The sequence below is a fragment of the Canis lupus genome, chromosome 9, assembly GCF_003254725.2.
Source record: "Canis lupus dingo isolate Sandy chromosome 9, ASM325472v2, whole genome shotgun sequence".
NCBI lineage: Eukaryota > Metazoa > Chordata > Mammalia > Carnivora > Canidae > Canis > Canis lupus.
This window is the reverse complement of record NC_064251.1, coordinates 53,976,085-53,999,560: the sequence shown is the minus strand read 5'-3', so window position 1 is coordinate 53,999,560 and position 23,476 is coordinate 53,976,085. Positions and strand designations below refer to the sequence as shown.

Sequence of the window (23,476 nt, the reverse complement as noted above, 5' to 3'; positions counted from 1 at the left end):
TTTATTTTATGATAGTCACACAGAGAGAGAGAGAGGCAGAGACATAGGCAGAGGGAGAAGCAGGCTCCATGCACTGGGAACCCGACGTGGGATTCGATCCCGGGTCTCCAGGATTGCACCCTGGGCCAAAGGCAGGTGCTAAATCGCTGCGCCACCCAGGGATCCCCCAGTTGATAGTTCTTAATGTTGTAGTGTATTTCCTAAATTACTGAGAGCATTTTTAAATTTATTATTATTTTTAAGTAAGCTCTATGCCCAACGTGGGGCTTGAACTCATGATCCCCAAGATCGAGAGTCGCATGCTCTGCCAAGTGAGCCAGCCAGGCACCCTGAAAATGTATTTTAATGGTTGTGTAATTGCTTTCTTTGTATGGCATGCCACGATTTATTTAGTCCTCTGATAGATATTTGATTGTTGTTACCCACTTTTCCCTCTTGTAAAGAGATTTTTAGGGTGTCTTCTCACATGTAAATCTTGGTGTATGTTGCTGATTAATGCCTCCAAGTGGCATTTCCAGGGCAGAGAGAACACAGGCTCCTCCCTTAGTTCTGTGTGGCACCGTACGGGTTTTTGCCTTCAGCCTTGTCACTTCTGACTTTAGGCAGGTGGCTTCCTTCCTGGGCCACTAAGTTCTGAGTATCTCGGTCCTGGCTCAGCCCTCTGCTAGTGAAGCTTGGGGCCTTACTCCATGTATGGAGTTGAGTCTGAACAAGTGTCTTTACTTAAACATTTATTGTTCTGGGGACACAGAGATGTGAAGGTCATGCTTGCCTTCCTCGGGAGCTCATGGTCCCGTGGGGAGAAGGCAAGCACCTCCTTGAAGAGACCTGTGGGACCTTCTCAACCTGACTTTGTCGTCACCCTCCCATGATTATTTCCTTGCCTCTGTTACTTGTGGTTCTTTTCACAACTTTAGATTGTATTTATTTATTTGAGAGAGAGGTAGAGTTGGGAGGGAGAGGGAGAGAGAATCTGAAGCTGACTCTGCGTCTGTGTGGAGTGCAGAGCCTGTCGCAGGGCTCAGTCTCACAACCCTGAGATCATGACCTGAGCTGAAACCAAGAGTCACATGCCCAACTGGCTGAGTCACCCAGGCGCTCCTGATTTCACAACTTTATTGTTATTTTATTTTTAAAAAGATTTTATTTATTTATTTATTTATTTATTTATTTATTTATTTATTTGACACAGAGAGAGAGCAGACAAATAGGCAGGTGGCAGGCGGAGGGAGAGGGAGAAGGAGAAGCAGGCTCTGAGCAGGGAGCCCAATGCAAGGCTTGATCCCAGGACCCTGGGATCACAACCTGAGCCAAAGGCAGATGCTCAACCACTGAGCCGCCCAGGTGCCCCTGATTTCACAACTTTATCTTAGATATGCTTTTAAAAAATATTTTATTGTGGTAAAATATACATAAGGTTAATCATTTTAGCCATCTTTAGTGTATGGATTGAGTGGCATTAAGTACATTCACAGTGTTGTGCAACCGCCACCCAGCTCCAGAAATATATCCCCTTCCCAAACTGAAACTCTGTACCATGAAGCACTGACTCCTCATTGCTTTTTCCTCAGCCCCTGGCAACCACTGTCTGCTGTCTGTCTGTCTGTCTTTATGTAAGTGGAGTCATAGAATATTTGCCCTTTTGTGTCTGGCTTATCTCACTTAGCATAATGTTTCCAAGTTCATCCATGCTGTAGTAGGCCTTAGCACGCCATTCCTTTTTCTGGTGAATAATATTCCACGTTGCGTTCCACACATCATACTGTGTTTATCCGTTCGTCTCTCAGTGAATGACAACGCATAAATGCAGTTTTGCCTGTGTATTGACTGGCACATTTTCCCCAGTGGAGCAAGCGAGAGAGTGTGGGCTATGAAGCAGAATTCTGTTGCTTCCCTTGGTCTCTCTGCTCTGTGTCTGACCAGGGAGGGTGCCCACATGCAGGAGGGGTGGAGCTGCCAAAGAGGTTCTCGTGGAAGTGCACTGAGGAGCCAAGGCCAACTCAGCCTGGGTGTGGGGTAGTCAGGGAGGGCATTCTGGAAAAATGTAGCAGACTTGGAATCAACACCTGTTGGGGTACCTTACCTGGCTGACTCAGTTGGTGGAAATGTGATTCTGGATCTTAGCCTTGTGAGTTTGAACTCCACGTTGGGTGTAGAGATTGCTTAAAAAAACCCCAAAAACTTAAAAAAAAAAAAAAAAAAAAAGAAGCACCCATTGTAAACAGTATGCCAAGCCCTGAAGTATTAAAAATGTGTTTCTTGGGGCAGCCCCAGTGGCCCAGCAGTTTAGAGCTGCCTTCAGCCCAGGGTGTGATCCTGGAGACCCCGGGGTTGAGTCCCACGTCAGGCTCCCTGCACAGAGCCTGTTTCTCCCTCTGCCTGTCTCTTTTTCTGTCATGAATAAATAAATAAAATCTTTAAAAAAATAAAATAAAATAGGGAGATCTTTAAAAAAAAGTGTTTCTTTTCTTTTCTTTTTAGTATTTTGTTTATTTATTCATAAGAGAGAGAGAGAGAGAGGCAGAGACACAGGGAGAGGGAGAAGCAGGTGCCTTGCAGGGAGCCCAGTGTGGGACTTGATCCTGGGAGACCGGGATCAGTCCTGAGCCAAAGGCAGACGCTCTACTGCTGAGCCACCCAGGCGTCCTTAAGAGTGTGTTTCTAAGTCGGAATCAGAAATGTGTGGGCTGCAGTAGAAAGCTTGTGGGTCAGCCTGCTTTCCGGAGCGTCAGAGCCCTTTGGATGTGAACCTGTTATGTGAGTACTCTGCTGTGGCCGGTCGCCAGCCTGGGGGAGGGTAGGTAGGATTTTGGCCCTGGGAAGCCGGGGGTGACTTTCCCACCGTGCTTTCGAGATCATGTCTTTGTGTAGAATGATGGCATGCATTGCTGCAGGACCAATTGGAAAAAGGAGGTCATCCCGGCACTCTTTCCACGGCTCCTTTGTGTCTTCCAGAGCTTTTTTAGGCAGGTGTTGTTTACATACAGTCCAGAGCTTCAAGAACCGCTCTGTCCTGGGCGGTAGGGAAACATCGTCCTGTCTGGGAGGGGTCCTGTCACTGCCGCCTGGCTGACCTGCCCTAGTGGTGAATGGGCTGAGTGTTCCGAAGTAGCTGGGGACAGTGGAGACCTTGTCCTCAAGCAGAAAGTGGAATTTTTTTTCTGATATAAAATTAATTGCAAAAGTATACATACTCATTTAAAAAAAGAAAAGCAAGCGTATGAAGAAAAATGAAAGCTCTTCCCTCCAGCTTCCCAGGCAGTAACTACTGTTTACAATTCGGTGTGTTTCTCCTCCCAGACTCTGAATGCATGTATAAATACAGCCCTTTGTAGGTAGGCTTTTAAAAAACAAAAATGGGATCACAAAAAAAAAAAAAAAAGGATCACACTACTTTTTCTTGTACCACAACATGCATTTTTAAATGTGTCAAAAGAGAATTTTTTTGTATTAATATATACAGATCTATCACATTTTCTGTGTTTTTTAAGATTAAGTTGTTAGAAATCTACAAGTACATGAAGGAAAAAAACCAAAAATAGTTTATAATACCACCCAGGTATTTCCAGTTGATTTTTTATTTTATTTTATTTTATTTTTTTTCCAGTTGATTTTTTAAAATGAAGTAGTTGGAGGGGCGCCTGGGTGGCTCAGTCGGTGAAGCATCTGTCTTCCTCTCAAGTCATTGATCTCAGGGTCCTGGGATCAACCCTCTCGTCAGGCTCCCTGCTCAGTGAGGAGTCTGCTTCTCCCTCCCTGCTGCTCCTCCCTTTCTGCTCATGCTGTCTCTCTCAAATAAATAAATAAATAAATAAACAAATAAATAAATAATATCTTGAAAAATAAAAAAAGTAGTTAGAAAATTTAAGCTGTAACATGCTCTTCTCCAGTTTCTCTGAGGAGAAACCACAATGAGAAGTTTCTTGTCATTCCTTCCAGAAAAAAGAAAAGTGCACATTATCCCTACACACGCATTTATATTCTTAAGAGCATGCTTCCCTTTGCTCTTAATAAAGTGTCTTGGTATGCTCTGTGACAGTCCATACAGATGTATTACATCATCTTTTTTAGCGATTGCAGAGGGTATTTTGTGGATATACTTGATTTAACCTCTTTCCTATTGGCGGACATTTGGGCTATTTCTAATTTTTGGATATTATACAATTTTGCTAAAATTCTGCCAAAATTTTCTTGAGAAACATATAATTTGTATAATAGCATGTGTTTCTTCAGCGTGGACTCTTCCAGTTGAATAGCATTTGGGTAAGAATCCTGCTAAATTCCTCTTCAAAAAACGGTGTCAATTTATAAACAATAGTATACGAGAGTGGGTGTTTCTGGACTGTGTCGACTTTACTAAATGAATAGCCTTTTAGATGAGCACACTTCCCAAATCAGAAGCAGTTAGTGTTCTGGGCTTGCTATAGTCCGTGAAGGATCTTAGGTTTTCTTATGGAAGCAGTGTTCACTGTGGTCTTGCAGTACAGAAGTGGCCAAGGCAGGAGTTGTTCTGGGCATCTCCCTGGGGGAAGGCCAGAATTGGGTTGTGGAGAGAGGCACAGGTAGCCTCTTGGCACAGATGTTTTCTTCCAGGCTTTACACACTGGGGCCTAGTCTCTGGAGGTTTCTGAGGCTCCCATTTTGCAGCGTTTGGTGGTTTTGTTGCTGTTAATATTTCTTACTGGGTGGAACTTACTTGGAGGCCAACCCTCTATTGCATTTCCTGATAATAGCTGTCATGCAGATCTGCTGAACCACTCAGCCTACTGAACCACTCCACCTCTAGGGCCTTTCTTTCCTCATCTGATTATTCCCAGAAATCACACCTCCTGGGTGAAGCAACAGCAGAGTTGAAACCCCTGAAAATGCCCGGATGGTATTTCATCAGGCCACGTTGGGAAGGATTTGTGCTCTGGTGAGAGAAAGTTCCTGGTGGAGGTACAATTGGGAATGGCCCTTGAGGGTCATTATCGTTAGCTTGAACTGGGACAAATCACATGCAGAGGTGGTCATGCCTTGCCCCCTCCTGCTCCTTTCCTGATGAAGAGTAGCCCTTGGCTTTGAGGTCCACTGACTTCAAACCCAGGCTCCACCACTTGTGAGCTGGGTGATTTAAGGTTATTTAGTCTTTCAGAGTCTCTGTTATTCTTGTCTGCAAAATGTGGTAGTAATGCTTTCCTCCTAGAACTGGGGAAGGATTCATGGGTCGTCTGCCGAAGTGTTTATAAGGTACCTGGCACAAGGCAAGCAGGCTCTCAATAAACAGTAGCTATTAATGGTTCCTGGATGCAGTACTAGCCAAGGGCCTAGGGGTTTGGAGTAGGCAGGCTTATACACTTGGGGCTTATTTGTTTACTAGATGTTAGTGTTTCTAATAGCATGCGAAGTCCTGTGCTCTGTGCAGAAGACTTAGACCCAAATCAGATAGCCCCTGCCATCACCTCCAGGAGCTCAGAAACCTTAACCAAGGACCTCCCTGAGGGGCAGATGCATTGGAGCACTCTCTGCCATCCTTCTCTTTGTCCGAGGTAAATACCACCTCACTGCGGCGTTGGGTCATTTGCTGCTGCCTTGGGCTGAGTCTGTTCTGTTCTTGGGGAGTTTCAGGTAAATGTCTTGAAGAATAAAGATGGATGTGCTCAGGCAGTTGATGGGTGCAAGGGAGGCTCTGCAGCTGGCTGGGCTATTAACCCTGACTGCTCCTGACTGGGCATCAGGCAAACAGGAGTGTTCATTCCCTTCACTCACATCTACTTGCTCTAGGAGCTTGAACAAGTGCTATTTACCCTTTTGAGCCTTGGTTTCCTGTCAGATGGGGATGAATCCCGTCTTAGTGTGTTGCTATGACTGTGGCCCCTACTCAGCTCAGAAACAGTGCAAAACATTGATTCTGTATTGCTCAGTTTACCTAGACCTTAAAAACACTGTATCAGTAACAATACAGGCTTGTTACAAAAATCCACTCTAGAAATACACAAAGTAGAGAAATGAGTCATTTCTTCCTTCCCACTTATCCCTTTTTCAGATCAAGAGATGGGTGGTATCTTGAGAACAGTTTTGTCTTCCATTAATGGGAATGCTTTACGCATATGAATGTTTATAGGTGTATATATATATATATATATATATATATATATATATATATATATTTTTTTTTTTTTTTTTTAAGAGAGAGGGTTGGGGAAGGGCAGAGGAGAGGAAGAGAGAGAAACTTAAGCAGGCTTCATACCCAGGGCAGAGCCCCACACAGGGCTCAGGCAGGGCTCCATCTCACAACTCTGAGATCATGACCTGAGCCAAAATCAAGAGTCAGATGCTTAACTGATTGAGCCAAGCAGGTACCCTTATAGGTATATCTTAATGTAAATATAGGCAAGTACAAGATGTTTTATTTTCTATATGGTTCCCCAGCATAATCATTGAGGTCCTTTCTTGTTCTCTTGAGGAATAAAAGAAAAGGCCATTGTGGCTCTTTGCCACCCTGGATGAGTCATGACACTGTATGGGGCATGGCTTAGAGTAGATCTAAACAGTGAGTGCAGCCCTGCAGAGAGAGAGCTTCAGGTTGTATGATTCGGTGGTGTCACGGGAATTGGGGGGCCAGGTGGGCCACACACTGATGTGGAGTTGTTTAGGGTAGGGGGTGGCATTTTAGGAATCGTGGGGGGTGTGTAGATGGAGCTGGGAGGGCCCCGGGAGTATTGTGAGAACAGTGTTCCATTAATGGAGTTCCGTCAACATCTCTGTGAGACTTGTAAACACTAAGTCAATAAAGTGTGTTTCCAGTGTGCACACACGTTGTTCCTCTTTTCATCTGTGCTGCAATGACAAGGTTGGCATGCCTGTGAGAGCCCCTGGGAACACTTGTCCCTTCTTTTTGGGTTCTTCCTTTTTGTTACTTCACTGATTGGTGGCCCAGCGACTGTAATCTTCCCAGGTCTCTTGTAGCATCTGAGGCTTGGGGAATCAATAGCCCATGGGTTCTGGAGGGGTACAGTCCCTTGGGCTTTATTGGAGATCATTTAAACCAACACTTTGCCCTTTCAGCCCCCCTGCCTTCAGCACATTTGGGTTTCTTCATTTACTTCCGTCAAAGAAAAAAAAGGCGGGTTTCTGGGGACTGCGTGGTTGGTGGACCATCTCTGTGTAAGCAGACACCCTAGTGCTTGTGGCTTGGCTCTGGGTTGATGTGACATGATGAGTGAGACAGCACAGAACAGAGTGACCTTGGCCTGTTCTTCCTTCACCTGTGGCCACCTTGTGGGGGCGATAGGGCAGCCATTTCTGCAGTGGTTAGGAGGATCCTCTGTGCAGTTGTGACAGTGATTCAGCCAGCTTGGTGAACTATTTCCTTGCTTACTTGGATTAAAGGGCACCATTACCTCCAGGTGGAATGGTTCATTGCCAGGGTGTCTCTTTGGGGCTCGTCAGGAAGGCACCATTGCCTCTTTTCTGCCTCCTCCTGGTGGAGGGCCTCAGGAGGGCCACAGTTGGAAGATGGATGAGGCCTTGTTATCTTGTAAGTGGGCTGTCTTCTGCATCCCCAGGGCACTGGCTGCTAGAGGACGTCTGCCTCATGTGTATTTCACCTGGGGAAGGGCCTGGGGTCCTCCTCCTGCCTTTTATTTAGTTCCTTGGGCACAAACTAGAAATATGCTTCAGAGAAATGTCCGATGGTCCACAAATATTAGCCCGGCATGTATCGATGTATGCATGGGGATATTGGTTGTAGCATTATTTGCAGTAGTACACAGCTGGAAATAATTTCCGTATCTATCCGTGGGGGCATGGGTAAATGTGGCACAGCTAAACAGTGAACTACTCTGTAGGCATTCAAAAGGATGAGGTAGATGGGTGTGTATTTTCTTGTACCAAGAGAAAAAGTGAGCTGTAGTGTAATCAGGGAACTTCCCACACTGGTACAATAAAACTGGCAGACCATCAGCTGCTGCTAGGTTTCTGGGAGCTGAGAAAAAGCCTGAAGGATATCATTCAGGTTAATTGTGATGACCTTTTGAGTTGGACTGACTTACTTTGCCTACTTTAGTGTTTTTTGAATTTGTCCTACTGAGGGACGCCTGGGTGGCTCAGCAGTTGAGTGTGTACCTTGGGCTCAGGGTGCGATCCTAGAGTCCGGGGATTGAGTCCCATGTTGGGCTCCCTGCAGAGAGCCTGCTTCTCCCTCTGCCTGTGACTCTGCCTCTCTCTCTCTCTCTCTCTGTCTCTCATGAATAAGTAAATAAAATCTTAAAAAAAAAAAAAAGAATTTGTCATACTGAACGTGTGTTTGTAACATCTAATAGTTGCATAGGTAACCCACATAAATGTAAAACACATACATGTTCGTGGAGCGTGGTCGGGGCCAGGACTGGGCAGCTGGTACATTTTTGACTCTTCCTGGCAGGAGCTTCTGCCAAGCTCTGTATTTTGCTCAGCCCCATCCCAAGCACCCTGGCTCCTGGTGTTGGGGCCCTGATGGTTCACAGGCATCTACCCGAGCTAGTCATGTGTTTCTGTGCATCTGTCAGTGGCCCTCGGAAACTGTTTTGTTGATCCGGTTAGAAAGAACAATCCGATAAAAATGCCGTCTCCAGTTCTGTTCTCTGCTATATCAGATTTTACAATAAAGAACTTAGATTTTGGTGGCATTTGCAAAGTGCTGTTCACTGGCTATCACTCTCTGTCTGGTGGTGGAAAAGGAAGGAGAAACTGAAGTACAGGTATGTGGGTTGTGTATTCCTTTGATTTGCCAGGTCCCTGTTAAGTTTTGACCCTGGGGGGAGAGGCCTGCGTGTCACATGTCTATCCAACTGCCCATCTCCAAATTGTCTTTTTTGTTGTTGTTAAATTAACTGCATTTTCAAAAGATAAGTTAGGCCAGGAATTCTGCAAATTGCTAGGAGATTTCTAGCCAGAGTCCTTGGTAGGCTTCAGCCGACACCTGAGAGCTGGGTGTATAGGAATTGACCCCATGGCCCATGAAGAAAGGACCCGTAACAGTTTAAGTTGGTCAGGAGTGATGACAAGGATCACAGAAAACATCCAGCATATACTGTGGCTTGGAGACTCAAGACAGACCCCTGTGGATGAGGAGCCTGGAGCTGCCATACCTTCTGGGGCCCTAGGACTCTTAGACTCCCTCATTGATGTGGTGCCTGCCCAGACTCCACCTCAGGCCACACTTGGCCCCCACACTCACCATGGCCTCAGGAGTACTGGCAGAGCCCAGGAGTACTGTGGGCATTGTATTCTGGTGACCACGTGGTCATTCTCTGGGGACCATTGACTGCCCGCACTTTGGAGCAGACCTGGATGGCAGGCTGCCCTGGGTTCAAGCTTAGGTGTTACAACGCCCTAACTTGTTGGTAGTGGGCAACTGACCTTGGGCCAGTCTTTGAACCTCTTGGACTTAGTGTCTTGTCTGTAAAATGAGATACACATACCTTTCTCTTGGTGGTTTATCTATTTTATTTCTTGGTTCAAAGAACTATCTTTAATTCTGCTTTATTCAAATGTAGTCATTAAATCCATTGAGTTACTTTTGGCTTTTTAAATGTATTGTTTCTTTTTATAAATTTATTTTATTATTTTTATCTTTATGTTTTTATTTATTCATGAGAGAGAGAGAGAGAGACAGAGACACAGGCAGAGGGAGAAGCAGACTCCATGCAGGGAGCCCAATGTGGGACTCGATCCTGGGACTCCAGGATCATGACCTGAGCTGAAGGTGGGTGCTAAACTGCTGAGCCACCCAGGTATCCCCGTTTCTGTTTCCCTCTGCATTTAGCCATGTCTTTTTTCTTTCTTTTGTAGAGGGAGAGAGGGTTGGAGGCAGAGGGGGAGAGAGAATGCCAAGCAGGTTCCACTGTTAGTGGTGAGCCCCAACCAGGGCTTGATCCCAGGACCCTGAGATCATGACCTGAGCTAAAACCAAAAGACAATCGCTTAACCGACTGTGATACCCAGGCAGCCCCATCATGTCTTTTTTCTAACTTCTAGAACTGGATACTGTTAAGAAATTTAAGGTTTTTAGATTGCTAAATGCTGGGGTGCCTGGGTGGCTCAGTTAGTGAAGTGTCTACCTTCAGCTCTGGTCCTGATCTCAGGTCCTCTGATCAAGCCTGGCATTGGCCTCCCTTCTCAGTGGGGAGTCTGCTTCTCCTTCCTCTGACCCTCCTCCCTGCTTCTGTGCATGCTCGCTCTCCAATAAATAAAATCCTTAAAAAAAAAAAAAGATTGTTAAATGTTCTGAGTACAAATTTGCCTTTGTTTTACAAGTTTTGATGCGTAGTGTTCGTTTCTCTCTTACTTTTCTAGATATTCTGCAGTGATACTTTTGAATTTCCCTTTGATTCAAAAAAATTTTTAAGAGAGATTTTTAAGTTTTCCAACCAGTCGGGTTATTTTTTACTTCTGCTTTCATTATGTCTTGTTTTACTGCACTGTGGTCAGAGATTTTTGCTTTTCAGAATTTGGGTGTTTCCTTAAAGTTTCATATTTTGTGACTTTTTTTTGTGTGTGGGGGTAAAGATTTTAAAGTAATCTCTAATTCTACTGCAAGGCTTGAACTCATGACCCAGGGATCAAGAGTCATATGCTCTGCTGACTGAACCAGCGGGGTGTCCATAGTCACTTTTAAAAAAAATATATATTTATTTATTTGACAGAGAAGAGAGCACAAGTAGGCAGAGTGGCAGGCAGAGGGAGAGGGAGAAGCAGGCCCTCCACTGAACAGAGAGCTCGATGTGAGGCTGGATCCCAGGACCTTTAGGAACAAGCTGAGCTGAAGGCAGATGCCCAACCCACTGAGCCACCCAGGCACCCCCCATAGTCACTTTTTGAACATGTTTGCTGATCTACCTCAATCAGATCCTCTGTTTTCTATTTTGAGTTGGCTTGATCCACCAAGGTGTAGAGATTTTTCCCCCAGTGTTTTCTACTTGCAATGATTCCCACCCCTCCCTTTGAAGTTACTCTGTGTGTAGTAGGTTCCTGCCAGTCAGTGTTTTCATTATGGATTGCCTTGTGACCCTTATAAAATGATTCTGTGTTCTGCTTCTTGTATATGCTGCTTTGATTCAACATTGTACCTGTGAGTTTCATCTGCATAGTTGTGTGTTTATACTCATTGTTGAATAATTTTCTGTTATGTGGATATAATATTGATTTGTTCTAGTGGTGGTAGGCTTTTGGCTTGCGTTAGTGTCCATTTTGAGCTCTTACACGTAGCGTTGCTGTTAATATTTGTACACACATCCCTGGATGTGTAGATGTACTTGTGCTGTTGGGTACAGACCTAGAATGGAATGGTTGGGTCGCAGGGTCGGCACATGTTCAACTTCAGCAGACAGCTGCCAGTTTTCCAGTGATTTTACCAATTGGCATGTCCACTGGCAGTGGGGGAGAGTTTTCCTTGCCTTACTCACCAACACTGGGGAGTATGGCCTTGTAATGATGTCAGTTCTCCTGCATTTGAACTCTGGCTTCCATGTAATTCCATTCAAAATTCCAGTAGGCTTTCCTTTTATTGTTGTTTTGTTTGGAAATTGACAAGCTGATTCTGAAATTTATATGAAAATGGAAAGAGCCAAGAATAACCCAAGCATTCTTGAGGAAGAACAAAGCTGAAGGACTTACTGTACTAGATGTCTCCAGACTTCATAAAAGCTGTGGTCAAGAAGACAGCTCATTGTCTTCAAAAGAATAGACAATAGGCTGATAGAATAGAACAGAGATCTTGAAACCAATTTCACCAAAGTAGTCAGTTTATGACAAAGGTGCCACATGACAAAGGGAAAAGATGGCCTTTTCAAAAAAGGCACTGGGATGATGAGTCTTATGCCTCAAATCACATCCAGAATCATGTTTACATGGATGATGAGAGCTAACCATGAAAGATGAGACAGTAAAGCTTGTAGAAGAAAATGGAATATCTTTACGATCTCAGGTAAAACACAGTTCTTTAAGTGGAACATAGAAGACATGACCAAAACATATAAATTGATAAATTGAATGGCATTAAAACCTGTATCCTCTCCTTTTTTTACAAACACAATTTTCTTTCATTCTTTTTTTTTAAGCTTTTATTTATCTATTCATGAGACACGCACACACACACACACACATACACACACACACACACACACAGGCAGAGGGAGAAGCAGGCTCCATGCAGGGAGCCTGAGGTGGGACTTGATCCTGGGTCTCCAGGGTCACGCCCTGGGCTGAAGGCGGCGCTGAGCCACCCAGGCTGCCCCAAACACAATTTTCTAATTGCCCAAATACATTAATCTGTGAGTCTGTTTACCCCCTGGAGCCTGTGTCCTCTCATCAGGACAGGCTGCTCTCTTGCCTGTTGTACAGAGGCCGTCTTGGGCTGTCTTTTGTTGTCATTTCTGGGGCTTCTTCCCTCTGTGTTGGATCCCTTGTTTCCTGGATCCCATGCATGTTTCAGTTGGGCAGTTGGAACATCAAGTAACTGCAGCTATCTTAAGCTTCCTTAAACAATGAGGACATTATTGCCTCAAGTATGTGGAAGTCCAGAGGAGGGCAGGTTTCCAGTTGGTTGGTCGGTCCAGTGTGCCATGTTGTCATTAAGAGGCATCTTTGTCTGGGTGGGTCATATAGCCTTGCTGGGCCAAGGGACCGCAGGGGGAATGGGTTTCTCATAGACCCAGGTGGGTGTGGGGGAGCCCTCAGGGTGCTGGGGGAAGAACGAGATCACTTCCTCTAGGAAGGAGGAAGGGAGACATTTGCCTCTGTGTTGGATTGCTCTCATCTGTGTATATTCTGCAACTTTCTGAGAGGGTGTATGTTTTTAGTCCTCCCATATGTGAGTCTGCAGCTGTCTTCTATTCCTACACTTGACTTGGTCAGTTGAGTATTAAACTCTAGATTGAAAATCATTATCCAGGGAGGGGAAAGATGTTGGTGAGAAGTGCAGAAATGCCTCATTGTTGCTTTTGAGACCTCATTGCCATTCTGATTGTTCCTCCCTGGACTTTGTGTGTGTGTGTGTGTGTGTGTGTGTGTGTGTGTGTGTGAGCACCCGTGTGCAGGGCGCTTTCATAAGCTTTTGGGTTCTTCTCTTTATCCCTAATGTACTTTGTTCTTTTTGTATCCATTATTCTGAGCACTAGGTGGGCCCTTGCAAGCTTGGGTACTCACCTCTGGGGGATTTTTCATGTTCTTTTTCATTTGATGAAATTTCCCCCTCCGTTTCCATCACTCCTAGTTAGATTCCTGGTTCACCCTTTAATTTTGGGGTGGGGGAGGGGATACCAGCATTCAACTCCTTGTTATTTTTTCTGAGCTTTTCTTGATCTTTCATTTCTTCTGTTGAAATTAAAATGAAAACATTTAGAATAGTTTGGATTTATAGGAAAACTAAGTTTAAGTGTCTGTATACCTTGCTGCTTCCCCTGTTACAAAGTTCTAATGTTAGTATGATACTTTGTCCCAACTAAGTAATGAACACTGATACATTGTTGTTAACAGAAGTCTATACTTTATTCAGGTTATTTTTCTCTCTCTCTTTTTTTTTTTTTACCTTAAGTGCTTTTCTTTTGTTTTTTAAAGATTTATTTATTTATTCATGAGAGACAGAGAGGCAGGGGAGGGCACAGAGGGAGAAGCAGGCTCCATGCAGGGAGCCTGACGTAGGACTCGATCTTGGGTCTCCAGGATCAGGCCCTGGGCTGAAGGTGGTTTCCGAGCCACCTGGGCTGCCCCGTAAGTGCTTTTCTGTTCCAAGATACCACATTTAGTTGCCATGCCTCCTTGGTTTCCTCCAGATTGACAGTTACCGGATTTTCCTTGTTTCTGTTGACCTTGACAAATTTTGAGGAGTACTGGCCCAGTATTTTCTAGAATGTCTCTCCAGTGAGATTTGTCTGATATTTTTCTCATGATTAATGTGAAATAGTGGGTTTTGGCCTATCATATATTTAGTACTTCCTAGGGCTTTTTCTGATTGCCCCTTGGAAAAGAAAAAGTCTTGTTTCTGTTGCATAGGTGTAGTATCTTCTCTTAATTTTCTGAGAATCCTGATTTTATGTTACTTTACTTTTTAAAAATCTTTGGTTCCTGATTCTTTTATTTGTCTCTGTTTTTGGTATCTGCCTTCTCGCTGAAGGCTTTTGGATGTTTGTGGTCATGGGCATATCTGCAGCTGGTTGGGTCCTGAGTGGGTGGGTCAGTGGGGGAGCTCTTCCCTATAGGGTAAGTGGGAGGGAGGCTGCCTGTTTTTCTGGAGCCCCAGGTGTTTGTGTCTATTGGTTTACAAGAGAAGACTCCTTGGTCTTTGCCAGGGGTGCTGAGAGAGGGACTGAGTATGTTTGTCTGCCACCTGGCAGTGAGGCTGATGGCAGAGGGGGACCCAGGCTTGCTTAGGAGTTGTGATTCAGGTTTTCACCAGGCTTTTTTTTTTTTTTTTTTAGCTTTTTTCCTCACCCCCACCCCCTTGGATCCTGGCTTCTCAAGTCAAGTCTAGACTTACCTTGTTTAATTTATCCAGAGTGGGAGGGGATCTTGCAAGAAACCCTCCCATGGTTAAATCCCAGTAAGAAGTACCCACCCCCTCTCAGGGCCTCCTGAGCTCTCTCCAGTCCTGTTTGTAGGATCCTTCAGTCTGTGAGATCTGTTTCCACTGACTATTCCTTGTCTGCCAAAATTGTCCTTGACTTTTGGGTGCCCTTTGTTGTTTATTTTCATTTTAGGGGATGTTGGAAGAGTGAGCTATAAATGCTGGTAGTCCTTTTGCCTTGTTTAACCAGAACACCCCTGCATCCTAAATAGCATTTCTTGAATCAAAGGGAATTGAACTAAGGGATGTGTGTGCATGTATAGGTGGATACACAGTAACATTTGTGTGTTTGAATAGTAGGTATGTATTTGTCAGTTACACAGCTCTGCTGCTGCTTTGCGCACCCCTCCCCCCATCCACAGTGCTTATGTTTTTGTGTCAAGCATTGAGTGCTACTATTTGTTACAGTGTCTGCAGACTGTTGCAAGGCCCAGAAGAAAGGGTGGGTTGGGAAGCTTGGCCATTTGTCCCCACCTCCTTGCATATATGGGGAGTGAACTCTGTCCTTGGACGCCCCTCCAGGCCCCTTGAGAAGGCTGGGAGCTGGAAGCTGCAGGGGCTGCAGGGGGAGGCTGAGCACTGAAAGGAGGGTTGGCAGGGCAGTAACCACTACCTCCAGTACAACAAGCGGTGTTTGTGTCACACCTTGTGACCACCTTTTCTAGTCCTCCCACAGCCTGTTCAAGTAAACTTTCTGTCCCTGTGTGTAAAAGAGCAAACGGAAGTGGCTGAGGTGGTATTTCCTTGTGTGTCTGTAGAGAGCCACTGCCTGCAAGAGGGGGTGGCGAGGCTTCGCCCCAGAGGCCACCAAGGGGCAGCCTTGCATTTCGGCATTGGTGGTGGCCGCTTTTTGGCAGTTGTCAGAACCAGCTTTTGTCCCTCCACCCTCTTGTATGTGTGTAGCAGTGGGTTTGTGAGGACGCTGGCTTTGGGAGGTGGAAGGAATGCTTTCCACTGGGCTAAGACTGACACTTCCTGCCCAGCCATCCTCCCTCTGCTAGCCCAACTCTAGCCCTTACAGTGATGTCATTCCTTTGGGAAGGCTCTGGGTGTAAACAAAGTCAGTGCTGGGACTCATCCTTTGCGTGCCTGTGCTTGGCCTGCCAGCAGCCCTCTGGAAGCTTTCCTTAGAATCATTTTTATAATTTTGTTAAGCACATAGCACATCAGTTTAGAATTTAGTTAATAGCGTTTTATGACCTTCATTGTCGAACTCTTTGGAAATAGACAACAAAAGCAGAGTAAAACAGAGGAGCAGGAGGCAGGTGGCCCTGAGTGTAGGGACTTGTGCTGGCAAACGCAGACCTGCTGGGGTACCCGGGAGCTGGTCGACTGTGACGACTTTCTGTATTTTTTTTTAAGCTTCTATCAAGCTTATGTTCCTTTTGTTACTGAAGAATGTTATGGATGAACAATGAAGTGGAGCTAGGAATACCCCCTCCTTGAAGCTGCCTGTTGTAACACCAGTGTGTGATTGCAGCGAATACCCATGCTTGCTGCCCTGAGGTGGGAAACCCTGAAGCCACAGCAGTTTTTATCTTGTTGAAAACGTAGCCACAGAATATAGGAGTTATTTATCTCAAGACGGTTTCCTGGGAGTTAAAGTGTATCTCTGTCTTCTGAGAATTCATAATGGGGGTGAAGGAGGGAGGGGTCCACCAACAGATCCTAAACATTTAACAGATTTCTCTTGGTGGTTTTGAAGGCCCGCACTCTGTATTGGGGCCCTTTAGCCTTCATGCACCAGAGTGGGGACAGGTCCCTGGGTCATAGGAGGAGGGGAAGAGGTGCCAGGCGTGCCAGCACCTGGGCCCCTGGGCACCTAGTGGTGGGGAAGATGAAGGCTTCGCTGCTTACACAGGCATCCCGAGGGTTGAGTGCCATGTGCAAGGCTGATGATGGTGGAGCTGGGCAGCCTGAGAGATGAGCTGGTGCAGAGCTAGAGTGACAGTTGCCTTTGGCCAAGAACCTTCTAAGGGCACACAAGCACTGGGTCACGTGTGCTGTGTTCCTTCTCTCATTTATTCCTGACGTCGGGCCTGGGAGGTAGGTAATAGTATGTTCATCTCTGTTTAATCCACGGGGAAACGGGCCTAATGTCACAGCCAGCGTGGGGCTGTGCAAACCCCGCGTGTTTTGGAGAGATGAGACTGGTGGGGGTGAGGATGAGATGAGCGGGCTGTTTGGGGCCAATATGGTGGGCTGGAGGCTTGGGCTTGTCTGTGGCACAGTGAGATCATGATAAAGGTGTGATAGCAGGGGCTCCTGCTCTGGCTAGGCCCTGGTGGAGGGAGAGCTGAGCCTGTGTGTGGTCCAGGGAGTCAGGATGGGGCTTATAAGCCCAAGTGTGCAGAGGAGGAGGCTGGGGAAATGCTTTGGTCCCTGTTTCTTATCTTTAATTTCTGTTGCTTCCTGAATGTGCTGTCTGGGGATGGGGGGGGTGTCTTTTCTGGTGGTGGCTACAAACATGGGGACAGGAAACTCCATTATCATCCTCTTATTGTTCCTCTGACTTTCTTTTCAAGCAGCTTGCTCTCAGGGTTATGCTGTAGTCTGCAGCCACCCCTCACAGCTTACCTGCCTGCAGGTGGAAGCACTGGATAAGGCCCAGGCTCCCGCTTTGCAGACAGCCCCCAAACCCACTCCTTACAGCCAGGGGCCCTCCCAGCTGGTGGGTACAGAAGTACCAGTCCCTGCTTTTCTGACTGCTGCCCTGTAGGGAGCCTCTGAAAGCTGGAGTTGTGCAGAATGTTTGGCCCTTGCTGTTGCTAAGGGAGGCAGCAGGAGTTCCCCTGCACAACCCAGCTAGGACCCTCCCAGCTCCTGCTCCATCCTAATGCATATGTGAACCTCTTTTGCTAGAATTCGTCTTACTGTAACGTATCATTTTCCTTTAGACCAAGGGTCAGCAAACTGCAGCCCCAAATCCACCTGCCTCCTGTTTTTGTAAATAAAGTTTTATTGGGGGGATCCCTGGGTGGCTAAGCGGTTTAGCGCCTGACTTTGGCCCAGGGCGCAATCCTGGAGTCCCACGGGCTCCCGGCATGGGGCCTGCTTCTCCCTCCTCCTGTGTCTCTGCCTCTCTCTCTCTCTCTATATATGTCTATCATAAATAAATAAATAAATAAATCTTTAAAAAAATAAAGTTTTATTGGAACACAGCTTGACCTTTTGTTGGTGTTGTCCATGATTGCTTCTGTGCTGCCGTGGTGGACTTGGGGCAATTGAGGTGGGGTCCTCGGCCCACAAAGCTGAACCTATCTGTCCTTTCACAGAAAACGTGTTCTGTGAAACACGGGATAGAGGGATAGAGTCTCTGTTGACACTACATTCTAGGCACTCATAATGGTAAGTGTCTGAGAATTTGAAGTAGGGGGTGTGGGGCCTCCTGTAAATTTAAGTTCTTTTTTGCCAGATGTTGGGATGTTGGTGAAAGGTGGAATTATTTCTTGATCTTGTCCCTGGATTTTGTGGCACTGCTTCTTCATGTTTGACTGAGACTTAACAAGTATACTGACTAGTGACTGCATGCTTTCTGGCCCCTCTGGTGGTTTTCTCGAGTATTTATCCAGCCTGCTCTCAGTTTCCATTCCTGTCGGATCATGCTTTTTGATATGTTTTGTGTACAGTGGGATCTTTCCATTCCTTCTATACAGAGACATTTCCCTTTTGTTCCTCCTTCACCTTGGGTTGAGGGCTTCTGTTTGTGCCTCACTGTTCTAGAGGATCATGAGTCTTCACTCAGTGACTGCACTGGGGGAGCAGGGCCGGAGTGGGAGCACACGATAGGCCCTTTCTCAGTGTTGGTGGTGTGTCCAGGTCCAGAGGGTTGATGTCTTGTAGTCTCGTGACCTGGGACAATTTACTTCTCTGTCTGGACTACACCTTGGCGTCCTCTGTAAAGCAGGGTGATGGCAGTAGCATCTTCCGGAAGCGAGGGCACGTGGGTGCTCAGCAGGGTGCCTGGCTCTCAGGAGCGGATGTGGGATGTATGGCTGCGGTGCTTCCCTGGTGCTTTATAGGCCTGCCCAGATCACCTGGCCAGGTGGGCGTCTGACATTGGCCCGAACCCAGGCCGAGTGAGATTAATCCTGTCCTCTGAAAGGGCTTTTGATAAGATGAGTGGGGGGAGGTTTTCCCTCTGGCAAGCAGATGAGGGGCAGGCTCAGTCACCTGTGTGACAGGCGGGGCTGCTGGCTGGAGGGGCGGGGCTTGGATGTTAGGTTGCCTCTGTGGTTGTTTTTCTTCCAGCAAACCCCCCTCAGGGCCCCTCAGAGTGCATCTTTAGCGGACTTGCTAGAATATGCAGACCTGCATTTGTTTTTAAATGACCTTTTCTTTGTAACACAAAGCTGTCTTCAGTGCGTTCTTGGCCTTCTTTCTTCTGCCTAATGGTGATCTTTTCGTTCAGGCCAGCCCTTTTCAGAATGCTCCTGGCTTCTCTGGCCTGCCTCCCTGCCAAGCCTCAGAGTGGCTGCTGTGGGAAAGAGTGGGATTACCACGTGGGGGGTGGGCCCAGGACCCCTGCCAGCGCGGCACCTTTGGCTGTTTCTGCTATGTATGTCATACTCAGGATACAAATTAGGTGTTATTTGGGAAAAAAATTGATTGTTACCTACAAAAGGGAGAGAAAGCTGTGGCCACAAGCCAAGCTTGGTCTGTGCACGTCTGCAAGGACCTGGTGTGCCTCAGCCAGTACTTGTCCCATGGATCCAGGTGTAAGTCAGGTGTGAATGAACACGCCTCTGACCCACTAGAAACGTGTTCTCTCCTCTTGCCCGGCTTCATGATTCACACCCACATAATTAAAAAAAAAAAGATTTTATTTATTTGTTCATGAGAGACACAGAGAGGCAGAGACACAGGCAGAGGGAGAAGCAGGCTCCCTGCGGGGAGCCCTATGCAGGACTCAATCCCAGGACCCTGGGATCATGCCCTGAGCCGAAGGCAGATGTTCAACCACTGAGCCACCCAAGTGCCCCACACACTCACATAATTGCCTGCACTTTTCTGCCATCTGATGAGACCAGTGAAGCATTGCGTGTGCGCGTGGGCATGTGCGTGTGTGTGTCTGGTAGAAACTCAGGAGATACCTGTGAGCTGTTCAAACTGCTCCTAACAGTTAGTGTTCCTGGCCTGATGTTTGTGAAAAACAAGGGGCAAGCATTGTAGCCAGGTGGGTGTAAGGCTGGGCTAGACCCCAAGGATTGGCACTGTTTCACTGGAGATGTGTGTAGTTGGGGATACCCGAATGAGTATATTTGTGTCCAGTAAAATCTGGCTTAGTGAAAGAAATGTTGATGCTCTAAGGCCAGTGTCTGTAATCTTACTTTGTAAAGGGCCAGGTAGTAAGTAGTCTGTGCTTTGTAGGCCCTTTAGGGCTCTGCTGCATATTCTTCTTAGGGCAGACAGTAACTTGTGGACTCCTGTTCTAAAGGAAACTGAGGCTAGAAGCTCCTCCCTCTGTCCTGTCCTATCGAGGGGCATTAAAGTGAAAAGTGTGCGGCCCCTCCCCCACAGATGTTGTTTCCACAGCAACTGTGGCTCTGTTGAGTTGCCTGTTAGCATCCCAGGTTTAGGTGGGAATAGAGAATCCAGTCCTGGATGAATGGTAAGAGGTGGCTACTTTGACAATAAATCATCTGTAATTCTGTGGCTCTGAGGTATTAATGCTGACGTTGTTTGAGTTTTAGAAGTGGCCGGGACTTGTGAAATCTTGCTTTGGCCCCTCAATTCTGTAGACAGGGAAACTGAGGGCAAGGGAGGCCAGTAATCCGCCAACAGGTGCAAAACTTGGTTAAAAAGTAGAAGGAGGGGGCACTTCCCAAAATTGCATGTACAGTGTGTGTCCTGTTCTGGCTTCCCCGAGGCACGCTGGTTGCCAGGGGTGGGAAGCATTTCACCTGAACCTAGTAGGCACTCAGATAGCATTTGCTGAATGGTTGGACTTCTCCTTGGGGTCAAGCAACAGCTGTTGACCAATTAACAGCCTTAGACACAATTCTAAGTTCTTAGGAGAGTGGATCCCATTTGTTCCAGGTTTTTCTGCTGCATCCCAGGCCGAGCTCAGTGCTGGGAGCATGGTAGTGCCTGATAAAAGCCTACTGAATGAGTGTATTTTCTGTTGTTGTAACCAGTTACCATAAATCCAGTGACTTAAAACAGTGCAAATGTAGGGGAGCCTGGGTGGCTCATTCCGTTAAGCATTGGCCTTCAGCTCAGGCCATTATTGCAGGGTCCTGGAATCCAGCCCCATGTCCTCTAGCTCCCTGCTCAGTGGGGAGTCTGCTGCTCTCTCCTCTCCTCTCCTCTCCCTCCCCCTCCCTTTCCCTAGCACGTGCACTTGCGCTCGCGCGCGCGCGCGCGCGCGCGCGCGCTCGCTCTCTCTCTCTCTCTCTCTCTCAAATAAAATCTTAAAAAAAAAAATTGCTGCAAATTTATCCTCTTATAGTTTTGGAGATCAGAGGTCTGAAGTGAGTCTTACTGGGCTACATAAAGATGTGGGTGGGGCTGGTTCCTTCCAAAGGGTTAGGAAGGGAGAGAATCTTTTCCTTTCTCCCATCTTCTATGGGCACCTGCAGCCCTCTTCTATGGCACCTCCCAACCATGAAGAGTGCTCCAGCCTTAGCTACTGATGCCACAGCTTTCTGACTCTGGCCTTCCTGCTCCCCCTTCTTGGGACCTTGTGATTACTGTGAGCCTGCCCACATAATCCAGGATAATCTCCCTATTTCAAGATCCTTATGTTAATCATATCACCAGAATGCCTTTTGCTGTGTAAGGTAAGGAAGTCACAGGTTCCAGGAATTAGGATGTGAACTTTTTGGTTATGTGACCTGCCACATGAGTTTGTAAAAAGAGTGCTAAGTAAACAAGTCCCGAAGTGTCTTGATCACAGTCCACATCACAGTCCACAGAATTATCTGCTCTGCATGGGTACCACCCCATTTCGGTGGGCCCTGCCCTGCCCCCTCCCTGAAAAGTAGGGCTTCTCCCTGGCGGCCAGGCTATTTCCCACCTGAGACCTTTGAAAGTGCTTGTTCAAGACTACCTTTCAGATCTAAGGTCAGCAAACCTTTTCTCCTTGTGGCGTTGAGGGCCATGTAGGGTGTCACATATTCGTTGTTTTTTAAAACAACTGTGAAAAATGATTTAAAGAAATCATTCTTAGTTTGAGGGCTTATAAAAAACACAGGCCGTTGGCTGGGATGCTGACCAGCATTTGCTGTTGCAGACTGTAAGCTCTGAGGCAGGGGCCACATGCTGCCATCACCATGGTGACAATCTCAAGGGCTGTTAATAATGTGTTGGGGGGTGTGTGTGTTTCATCTTCCTATCTGAATGATCTTTTGATTTGATAGTGTATAAATGTTAGACCTCATCCAATCCTAATGGAGAATTTCAAGTTGATTTACGTTTGAGAGCCTGTTAAATACCGGTTATTCTGAAGAAAATAAAACCCAGTCCCTGTCCCGAGGGGCTTGCTGTCCAGTGTGGGGGAAGAATGCTGCTGTTACTATGACTTTTGGACATGGAGCAGAAACTCACTGGAGCCAGCTCTGGGTAGGGAAATTTAAAAATAAAGGGGTGTGTTATGGAACCCTGGGGCACCAAAATCAGAATTTGGACACTTTGGGCCAGTTTCTGTCCTTGGTCATTTTTTGCTCCCGGCCCGTGAGGCAGACACTGTAGGGGAGGCTCTGACATGTAAGCTTCTTGGGAGCTTTGAGCACTTTGGGGCATTTGTGGTTTATGTCTTCATTAAGGCTGACTCTCCTATAGATTTCATTCATTTTCAATACTTAACAAATGAATGAAAGGATGGAGGTACCTGGTTTTGTGTAAGACCCAGCTTGGTTCGCCTTCGGCCTGGCGCTAGGCTCCGTGTGCCTGGAGTTGTGTGATGTCACTGTTACCCTTTTTCTGGCCCCATTTTGTAAGTGATCTTTGCTCCCTGTGGTTTTTATAAAGTCTTGGATCATAATATATAGGATTTTATCGTAAAGTCATCCCTAAAGGTACAGAATGCTTTACCAGCATACTGTATGTATTCTTTCTGGCCTGCGTGACTTCAAATAGGGCAAAGCAGCAAACCATGCTGTGGCTGCTACCACCAGGCGCCTTTTCTTATCACTGAATGAATGTTTGTACGGTTACCTCTGACGTCCGTATTAGCTGGATGTCCAGGTTGCTGCTTTAGCTTTCTTCCCCATACATTAACTCCAATGGGAAGTAGTGATTGCTTTTACAAGTTGATTTTTCCTGATCAAGTTTTAGGAACTATAGCCAAGAACCCATTGAGTAATAGAATAAAAGACATGGAGGCTCTTAGTCCCCAGGGCCTGCCGTGCGGCACTCACTCACCCTTGGCAGGCACACACTCAGTATTTGAATGAGTGAGTAACATGCTAATAGACTTGTACAAGCCTGTAGGAAATTAGACTGTGGCAGAAGGAAGGTGCTGCTTTCTTGGTTGTCTTGTCAAGATTTATAAGTGGAGGGGGCAATGGAGCCGGTAAGCCCCCCTCCACCTCCGTGGTCTCTCCCTGGGGGGTGCTGCTGCTGCTTCTGTGTCTGCACCCCAGAGAGCCCTGCTTGTGTTGCCTGAGCAGATGCTTTTTCTTTGGATGCTGGTTCTTTGGTTTGCACACACCCAGCTGTTCCTGAAGACTTACTGTTTTTGGTTGTTTCCCTTTGATTTGGTTTAGCTCATCCTTAAAATGAACACCCTTCCATAAGCAGGTTGTGTATCTCCTCTACTCTGCCTTATTTTTGATGTTCTGTGGATGTGCTACAAGGATGAGCAATTTTTCCATCTTGAAGAGCTGTCCTTGACTTGGCAACAGGACTCAGGGTGGAAAAGTTTACATTTCGGTGTTGCTGGTGAGCAGT

The 23,476-nt window shown here is 46.5% G+C and overlaps 1 protein-coding gene across 1 annotated transcript in view; it reads left to right on the top strand.

Moving 5' to 3' along the window:
- The window catches only part of PRRC2B (proline rich coiled-coil 2B), a 90,246-nt gene that overhangs the window by 4,658 nt on the left and 62,112 nt on the right, over positions 1–23,476 (top strand).